The sequence below is a fragment of the Grampus griseus genome (assembly GCF_964374135.1).
Source record: "Grampus griseus genome assembly, chromosome: 2".
Taxonomy (NCBI): domain Eukaryota; kingdom Metazoa; phylum Chordata; class Mammalia; order Artiodactyla; family Delphinidae; genus Grampus; species Grampus griseus.
In genome coordinates, this window is record NC_139018.1 from 42,108,600 (window position 1) to 42,119,138 (window position 10,539).

Genomic DNA, 10,539 nt, shown 5'->3' on the forward strand with positions numbered 1-10,539 from the left:
AACATCACAGCTGATGCAACAATGTCTACTCCATCCCCTTGGTCACCGTGTCACAGCAATACAGTTTGGGAAATTGGTCTCTGCTTCCAGGATACATACTAATGGTCTAAGCCACATTAGTAATCCCATACCCCTTGTCACAGATGACATACTTCTAGTGACAATTACTTGCTCAGCAGTAGAGAGCCCATGGCCTAAGCTGGCCTCAGTTTTGAGGGGGAAGAAATGTTGTTCCATAGTTGGGTAAAAACAGTTACTCTCTCTTCAGCCAGATGTGAAAGAGGAAGCATGTTGCCATATCTTATACCTATGAAAGTTTATAGAATTTTAAAAAAAATCGTACAATACAAATTTATTCTATGGCATTTTCCTCATTGAAGGTATTTTAAGTAGGTTAAAATACATCAATATTTTATGAAAGATAAACACCTAGTAGAAGAATTTTGATAATACGAGTAATTGCATGATTTGATGCTGAATATTCATTCTTTTTCATTTCAAACATCATTTTTTTAAAAGTAACATAAAAAAGATAAGGATTGCTGCATTCTTCATATATCCTGTGTCTTACAAATTTTAAATCAACTTGTTCTTTTCTCAACTATACATGGTAGCAGTATTTGCTCCTGGTTTCTTGAATGAGAATAGTGTCAATTTTCTGTTTCTTAACAGTGATATTTAGGTCTTCTTTCTCTGATTCTTCAAGAAAATCCTTCATGCTGAGTTTGAATAGCAATCGAGGGTCTGGTCCAGAGAGTGGTGGGCAATAACAGATCTCTCTAATTTTGAAAGCCTGAGGGATAAGTCTATGGAAGTGCTCAGCTTGATTTCCATGAGAAGGGTGCGTGGATTGATAATGACCATGGAGGCTATCTTCAAATTCCACCTGCTGTCAAACACTGAACTGGCTCTCAGGTCCACACAAGCCTTTGCAGCAAGCTGTGGTGCAATTTTGTCAACTTCAGCCTCTAATGTTGTACTATACAGTCTATCAAGAATATACTCCTGCAATTTAAACTATATCCACTGGCCCCAAAGTGTCAAACTATCCCAAGGGCAAATGGCCCAAATCATTGTAAGAAAAATCAGACCCAGGAAATCCCATAAATGAACCAAACAGCCTTTTCTACTGCTTGTCTAAATACTGCATGTGCTAGTTCATGGCCCAGAAGGATGAAACAGAGGCTGTGGATGTCACAGCAGAGAGTGTAAAGAACCTGGGTCTTTTTTTTTTTTTTTTTTTGCAGTACGCAGGCCTCTCACTGTTGCAGCCTCTCCCTTTGCAGAGCACAGGCTCCGGACACGCAGGCTCAGTGGCCATGGCTCACGGGCCCAGCTGCTCCGCGGCATGTGGGATCTTCCCAGACCGGGGCACGAACCCGTGTCCCCTGCATCGCCAGGCGGACTCTCAACCACTGCGCCACCAGGGAAGCCCAAGAACCTGGGTCTTTGATGATATCTATGAGACACCCCATCAGCAAGTTCTGATACCTGATCTGTTTCAGAGAAGGGAGAGAATATTCCAGACATAGAGAACTGGTGAGGAAGGGCTACATATTTGAGAGACAGGAAGAGACTGTTATGACTGGATTATTAAGCTGTGAAGCGTTTCCTGAGATGAAGCTAGAATGGTGAGGAGGGACCAAGTCATACAGAGGCTTGTAGTCATACTAAGTACCAGTTCAGAATTCAACCACTGGAACCGAGCAAATTCCAACTCTCCTATTTCCAGCTGGGTAACCTTGGGAAAGCTGCTTAATCTCCTCTCTGAACCTGTTTCCTCCCTTGTAAATGAATGGCAACATATAAGCTTCTCCACAGTGTTCTTGGGAACAGTAAATGACATATTGCAAAGAACTTAGGAGTTTGATAAATGAGCCAAATAAATGAAATAGAAAGCGATAACAGTTACTATTGCTTTGGGGAAGAACTTATGTGAGATTATGATATTAACTATAATGATTTTGGGCACTAAGTTTAAGCAGAGAACATCATGATGAATTTCCATTTTACAAAGTTCCTTCAGCCTGCAAAGTGGCTACACTAGAGAGTGGCAGGTGTAGAGGTGGGAGACCAGATAGGAGAGGTTATTGCATATTTCAGGCAAAGATATCAGAGGTTTAGACTAAGAGAGAGGAAGTAAAGATGGAGAAAAATAGGTTAGAATTACTCAGGAGTACAACTGGCAGAATGTGAAAACTGATTGAATATGAGGGGTGAGGTAGAGGGAAGAGATATATAGCTGACTCAAAAGTTTCAGACTTGGTGCATTTATTAAGCCAGGGAACCCTGTAGGAGGAATGGGTTGTATGTGAGTGCCTGGGTGAGTAGGGGGAGGAGTAGATAACTTTAGTTTTGGACTTGATGAGTATAAGCTACCTACGAGCCATGCAGAGAGAGATACTTAGTCAGCAGTTGAATATATATAGCTAGCCTTTAGAGGAGAGGTCTGGTCTAGAGATATGATTTTGATTGTCAACATATAAATGGTTACTGGCGCCATGGGGATGGATGAAAATTGGGAAGAGAAAAAACAACCAGATACTAGAGGAAATCCGGATACTAGAGGAAATCCAAAGATTAAAGGCCAGTCAGTGAGTCAGAAATGAGTTTGGTTGCAAATATTAGACCAACCCAGACTGGCTTGAACAATAGAGGGTTATGACATAAGAACAACCAGTGGCAACATGGGCTTTAATTAGATTCATCAGTTTAATTGCGTCACCAAGTTCTCTTTTCTCCCACTTCTCGGTGCTGCCTCGTGTGGTGTTAGCTTCCTTCTAAGGCTGAGTCCTTCTGCAGTCTCAGGATGGCTGCCTACAATTTCGAAGGCTACATGCATCTTTTTCCACACTGAAAAGGGAGAGTGGGTCTGCTACTTTCTCAGAGAAGGAGGAGGCTTCCCCCTCTGAAGTCCCCAGGGAAAGCTCTCCTTTCATTGGCTAGAGTTGGGTCACATGTCTATCTCTGAGCCAAAATTTGGTAAACTTGAGAATGGGATTATGGTGATTAATTTGAACCATGTACAACGCACACAAACGTTGAGAGTGAAGTTAGGTTCTCTACTGCTCATTGGTTGTGAGCCTGAGGCTTGCCTATCTGGACAACACCGGTTCAGTTATCAAAATAAAGGAGCCTGGATATTAAGGAGGTAATCATAGTGCCCACCAGAATCAAGGAGTGAAACACACTGAGGGACAGACGGCTTGTGGATTCTGAAGGAAATGAGGAGAGGACAACGTCATCTTCATGTTTTAGGATGGAAGGGATGGTCTTCTGGGATGGATACTGCTGAGACACCAAGTAAGGTGAGAAGAGAAAGGGAACTTTCTCTGGTGAGCTTAGTAAGGGGTGGTTATAGGGGCAGGTGGGGAAACAAACAGATGAGAGTTAAAGAGTGAAGGGAGGTGAGGAAATGGAAGGAGAAAGTGCAGACATCCTTTTGAGAAGATAAGGTAGTAGAGACATAAAGAAGAATGGAGGGAGCATTTCTGTCCACTGCTCATACATTTTCTTGTTTTGAAGATGATAGCGTCTCCAGCATATTTAAGTGCTTATTGAAATAATCTATCACAGAGGGATAGGCTTTATATGAGTGGGACGGCGCACTTTAAATATGTGCTAGAATACTTAAGGTTGCTGGGCCAGTATCCCTTGATATTTTGTCTGACACATTCTGCAATGACTGTGAGGGTTCTTAGTCATAGCAAAGATACATTTGTCTGACAGGCGTGTGAAGAGTCCAAGAGTCTCCAGTGTGCTCTGGCGCATTGGGAGAGAAACACCTGTGTAGGGTATTCAGGAGGTGAGAGAGAGGGGCTCCTAGCATGGGTGAAGGAATTGACTTTGGGAAGGAGGCATGCTTCCTCCTTTGTGACGGGAAGAGAAGGAAATGAGTTTGATCATGCAAAGTTGAGGAGTTCTCACCTGGTGATTTGTATTTTACCTAAACGAGGAGGCAACTGCTGTTGAGAGATGAGGGAAAAAGGGACTCAGGTTTGAGGAACATGGACAAGGTTTGAGAATATGAGAATGAGATGACTGGAGAAACAGAGTAAGATTCTTGGGCTATGGTACCTTCACATGAGAAGTTAGAGACCTTGAACTGATAACACGACAGATTTTCTTGGCTGTGTGATCTTCTTCAGCAATATTCATTTGCCCATGTTTAGGAACGGGGAAGTTGAATAGTTAAATTCATCCCAGGTTGTTTGGTTAGGGTCTAGTGAAAAGATGAAGGGTCAGTAGGATTAGGGGAATAAATAAGAAGAGTGATGGAAACGAAGGGCCCTGGAATCTAAGCTTGATATTGAGAAAGTGAAAACAAGGAGGAGAAGCTAGAGAGTCAATTGATGGAGGTCTCAGTGTAGTTAAAACACAGCTGCAACGGTAGTGATTTATGAGCAAGCAGGAAGGATGGGCAAGAGGCTAAGAAGAAAATAAAAGTACTTAAATTCATGATTTTGGTGGTAGAGAAACTTCAGCTATTGACAGTATTCTGTGCATGACTCATAGCGATTGGCTCAAGTGAGGTGGTGACAAAGGTTCATTGGAGATGAGGAATGTCAGAAAAGACCTGTCTGCTAAAGGGCCATCTTTGGTTGTTGAAGACCCCCAAGAGGATGACACGGAGACAGACACAAATATTTCAAGTGCTCATGACCAAGGCTGGCTCTGAATAACATAACAGTAATGGAACGATCACTGAATCCAAAGTCCAGAGAACTGAGTTTTCATCCCATCATGGTCGCTGACTACCTAAGTAACTTTGCGCAAGGAGCTTAATGCCCCCAGGTCTTCATTTCCTCATAGAACATGAAGGAATTATGATCTCTACGATTACTTCCAGGGGTAAATATACTACTATTCTATGATTTCATTATATTAAAATGTTGGGCTTGAGTGATTCACTCTTCTCTCAAGTTCTGGGCAGACTGAGAAATAGATGTAGGAATAAGAAACCTATTAAAATAACAGCACGATTACTGGTAAGGCCGGACTGGAGAGTGTAGCTTGGACTAGGATCCAAGAGTTCCTTCTATTGCCTTGAATTACATTTACCCACCTGGTCCTGGTGAAGCAGCTAGACAAGCACTGGCCTTTAGCTTCAGGGACAGGTCCTTTCCCAGTGGGCTCACAACGTGGAAGGGAGGTGGGCACCAGCAGTGGCAGAGAGAACAAGAGGCCACAGGTGGGCAATGGTTGCTGCCTAACAGAGGGCAGGTCTGCTTATTAGTTTTGGTCACTTTCCTCCCTAGAAAGAATGAATACAGGAAATGAGGGTGAAACCTTTCTTTGATTTAGTAGAATTGTCTCTTTTATCATCTGAGGCAGGAACTTGGGGAAAAGAAGAAAATGTTTCCTCCTTTATGACACATGGATTAACAACCAAAATTATAGTTTTAAGTTACATCTATGCAGTTGTCCTTATGTATAAGAGATATGCAGAGTTAACATGGAAAAAATTTTCTCGAATGATGCTAGAGTTCCAAGAACAATTTTCCATAGTTTTCCAAATGTTCCATTTGTAACTTGGAGTCAAGTCAGAATTATGAGGTTTCTAAGCAACATAACCAGAGACAGTAAACAGGGTTTGAGTCACTGTAAAATAAATTAAAACAAACAGCTCTCCTTTTGTCCTAGCTTTACCCAGGTCAGCTGAGGTGTGGATTTAATTTCTGTGACCCACTTTGGTGACGTTAACAACTGCAACAAGCATGATAAAAAGTGGGCTGCAAGCCAGTGAGAAAAATGCAATGAGTGTTCAATCACAGTTCTCTGGCCACCAAATCTCTTTTTTTTTTCACTTTTTGTTTTATTTTGGAGTACAGTTGATTGACAATGTTGTGTTAGTTTCAGCTGTACAACAAAGTGATTCAGTTATACATATACATGTATCTCTTGTTTTTCAAAATCTTTTCTCGATTAGGTTGTTACAGGCCACCAGCTCTCTTTTTTTTTGCGGTACGCGGGCCTCTCACTGTTGTGGCCTCTCCCATTGCGGAGCACAGGCTCCGGACGCGCAGGCCCAGCAGCCATGGCTCACGCGCCCAGCCGCTCCGCAGTATGTGGGATCCTCCTGGACCGGGGCACATCCCCTGCATTGGCAGGCGGACTCTCAACCACTGTGCCACCAGGGAAGCCCTCCACCAGCTCTCTTACATGGTATTCTGTTAAGCTGACATCCTTGCTACTCCTGGTTCTGAGACTTTAGTAGGGGGACCCTGTAAAGCAACTAGCCAAATGGACTATAAATCCTAGAACAACACAGCAGCTACCTCTGTACAATGGGGGATACCACACAGGCCCTGCCTCTCTCGTAGAAGTAGGCAGGCACTTTAAGGGTGACAACAGAGGGATATCAGGAAAGTTCTATTTTTTCTTCAAACTTCTTCCCTATTGGTATTTCTAAAAGTCCACCATCAGATGCTTATATGGGAATGATAAAGGGAGGTTAAAACACTGTTTGAGGAATACTAGTTTGAATTTGAGTTTGTTCTAAAAATAGAACTACCATATGACCCAGCAATCCCACTACTGGGCATTTACCCTGAGGAAACCATAATTCAAAAAGAGACATGTACCACAATGTTCACTGCAGCACTATTTACAATAGCCAGGACATGGAAGCAACCTAAATGTCCATCAACAGATGAATGGATAAAGAAGATGTGGCACATATATACAATGGAATATTACTCAACCATAAAAAGAAACGAAATTGAGTTATTTGTAATGAGGTGGATGGACCTAGAGTCTGTCACAGAGAGTGAAGTAAGTCAGAAAGAGAAAAACAAATACCGAATGCTAACGCACATATATGGAATCTAGAAAAAACAGTACTGATGAACCTAGTGGCAGGGCAGGAATAAAGATGCAGACATAGAGAATGGACTTCAGGACACGAAGGGGAAGGGGAAGCTGGGATGAAGTGAGAGTAGCATTGACATATATACACTACCAAATGTAAAATGGATGGCTAGTGGGAAGCTGCTGCATAGCACAGGGAGATCAGCTTGATGACCTAGAGGGTGGAATAGGGAGGGTGGGAGGGAAGCTCAAGAGAGATGGGATATGGGGATATAGGTACACATACAGCAGATCCACTTTGTTGTACAGCAGAAACTAACACAACATTGTAAAGCAATTATACTCCAATAAAGATATAAAAAATTTTGAGTTTGTTACTTAGGAGAATTTACATATTAAGTTGTTAATCTCTAAAATCTTAGTGTGAATTAGGCTTGGCAAATCCCATCCCACAGGATAGCTAGCTGAGAGCAGGCTCCCTAAGAAAGGAGCAGGACAACACGCATTTTGAACTGCTGGGGCATGGGAATGGCTAAGGGGGGATGAGGGGCAAGGTTTAGGAATGACAGCCCTGAGGGAGGAAGCACCACAGGGAAACCAGGAGATGGGTACTAACCAAATAAGCGAGATGGTGCTGCCTGAGCAGCGAGGAGGACATCAGTGATCGCCTCCACTTTTCTCAACCTCTGCGTAAAGTCAGCTTAGCTCCCTGCAAACGCCCAGAAGAGCACCATGACCACCCATGTTAGAGATGGACACCAGAGGGGGAAACTCTGCTCTGCAGCAGCCTCCACCCCTACACCAGTGCTGGCCTCAGTACTGTTCAGAGGCTCGGTTTAAACACACGCGCACACACACACTTGCAAAGCAACAACCATGAGAACAAGTGAAATAGAAATAACAATGACCCCAATTTAAGCATTAATATAAAATGGAAACTCCCTAGAATACCAAGTAGCAAATATGCCACTCGATCATCATTGATTGAGTGATTTCAGAACCAAAGTACGAATTGTTCTTTTTCACTAAAATCAGTGCATGCCCCCTCCCGGTACTCCCTTCTGACCACAACTTGGGGAAGCTGCCCTTTTTATCTTGTTCTACAAAGTGCTGCCAAGTGGAGAGAACAGAGAGGCTGGGAAACTGGAAAACCCCAATTAACTGGAGCTCAAGTAATTAGAGCTTCTATGTAAATGGATACTTTTTTCAGTAGTTTTCAAAAAACTACAAAAGAGCCATGATACATGGATTTGAGCATTTCCAAAAAACATTCCCAGGGCAAGTTAAAATCTGGTGTGAACGAGTAGATGACTGTGCAACATATTTTCTGTGGAGTTGGAGGCATGAATCCCCTTCTTCATCAACACTCCTCTCCAGACGATATTCTGGGCTCTGCTGAGGGATAGCGGAATCAGCAGGGTGAGACTAGTTCCCTTAGTGCACTGAGACGTGACTCAGAGGCCATGTAAGTTTTAGAATTATTGTTACTTAAATAATTTAACTATATTAAGTTCCTTGACATATTATACATACATATATAATATTAAATTCCTTATAATTTAAAAGGGATTTTTAAAATTCACCATGCCCTGCTTACCGAGGCAGGAAAGTGGGCTCACTGAGTCTAATGATTTTTTTAAAATAAATTTATTTATTCATTTATTTATTTTTGACTGCCTTGGGTCTTTGTTGCTGAGTGCAGGCTTTCTCTAGTTGTGGCGAGCGGGGGCTACGCTTCATTACGGTGCGCAGGCTTCTTATTGCGGTGGCTTCTCTTGTTGCGGAGCACAGGCTCTAGGCACGCGGGCTTCAGTAGTTGTGGCACGAGGGCTCAGTAGTTGTGGCTCAAGGGCTCTAAATCGCTGGCTCAGTAGTTGTGGTGCACGGGCTTACTTGCTCTGCGGCATGTGGGATCTTCCTGGACCAGGGCTCGAACCCGTGTCCCCTGCACTGGCAGGCGGATTCTTAACCACTGTGCCACCAGGGAAGTCCGAGTCTAATGATTTTATAAAGTGTTCTCCAGCTTTTTACATAAAGTCATGTGAGAGAGAGAGAGAGAGAGAGAGAGAGAGAATTCGCCGGCATTTTTTAAAGCGTCCTTTACCTAACCCTGAGGTAACCACGATATTCTATTCTCCAAGCACTTCAGCTAATTGTGGTTTTATTGTACAAATCAAACAAAATATTTCTTTTATTCAGCTTAGCACGGCTGCCGCACATGCATGATGTATTCATTTCCAGGACACTGGGAAGTCTCAGGAGACTAAACTGGCAGGCTGCAGAGAGAAAATTAGTGGTGCTGAATTTCGATGTCACTAAATTTTCTGAGTTACTTAATCTCATCTCTCAAATAGGCAAATCATCACTCTCTTTCGATGACTCATGCAGGAAATCAAACCTCTTTGCTTCAGTTCAGTTTGTATTTTCCTCAATTTAATTATCTTAGTCACATGTAGTCCTATTCCCAGACCGGCCCCTGTTGTAGTATTTAATCAACATGGTCATCGACAAGAAAGGTCTTGGCTGTGCTGGAGGTTTTCTGTTAGATTCTAAGTTCCCCAGAGAATGGGTTTGAACCAAGCATTCGTGGTTGATTTCCATCTTTTTTTTTATTTTGACAACTTACTTTGTACTTTTATTTATATATACTTAAAGTGTGTTAAGGAAGTAGGAAGAGGACCTACAGCTACCGGCAGAAATTGTGGAAGCTTAATTAGTTGTAATATTTATTTATGTTTTCCCCCTGAATTGTTTTTTCTCCAAGATTTGTTAATAGGGAGCTACTGGAAGTCCAGCCCAGGAATCTTTGTGGTGTGGAAAGCACAAGCCCCAGAAGCTTTCCCTATCTTTCACAAAACTTCAAGCCCATTGATAAGGTGATGCTGGGTGTCCAGAAAGAGAGAATGTTCTTGAGAGACCAGGTGGAGACACACAGGAGAGGTTACTGAGGATTGGGAAGGGAGGAAGGACTGGGGATCCTGCACATTCCTCTCTGCCCATCTGTGGAGTCACAAGGGGACTGGTATGTGGCTTCCAAGAAGGGGTCCAGGGAAGCGGCCACAACAGGGAAGGCTGCATGGCGCATGCAGGGAGGCAGGCCCCAGATGGTGGACCAGGATTTAAACACCTTGCACTGCCGAGACAGGTTGTGGAGAACGTAAAGAGAGAAGGGATCTCCCTGCCGGTCCCCTTTTACTCCTGGCCCTGGCTCTTGTCCCCTACCCCACCCGACTCTATGAAGAGCCTACTACTTACAGGAAACTTACTCTGCCCTCATGGGCAGTTCAAGTCTTATCTCCTCTGATAAGTCTGTTCCATTCACTGTAGTCCATTTATTCAGCTCATCCTTAGAACTGCTCCCACATTTACAGATAGCCCCACACATTCGAGAAGCGTTTGATGATCGATGGTCCTAAAGCCTTCTCTCATTCCTTCATTGCACAGATAGTGAAGTCCTGCTGGGTGTGCCATGGTCTGTTCTCGGGGTAAGACAGAATAACAGCTCTCGCTCTTTAATGTGTATCAGGCTCTTGCCCCAATCTACTGATAAGTCACGAGGAGGAAAGAGTCACAGACACTTAGGCAGGCACAGCTCTCAGACCACTCTTCAAGGAGAAGTGGTACATTGCAAACACCCCAGAACACACCGGAATATCTGCGTAATTAAGGAAGGATGGTCCACAGATGTCAGGCAGGATTCTATAAACCGCTAATCTTGGGCATAGTGAG

General features: G+C 43.3%; 1 pseudogene across 1 annotated transcript; it reads right to left on the reverse strand.

Annotated features, from left to right (window-relative positions):
* Positions 1–601: 601 nt before the first annotated feature.
* On the reverse strand, positions 602–10,195 carry LOC309819225 (metalloendopeptidase OMA1, mitochondrial-like; annotated as a pseudogene). Its single transcript has 2 exons — positions 10,077–10,195; positions 602–1,185 (listed from the first exon to the last, which is right to left on the reverse strand). The product of its transcript is annotated as a metalloendopeptidase OMA1, mitochondrial-like (transcript).
* Between the last annotated feature and the right edge of the window lie 344 nt (positions 10,196–10,539).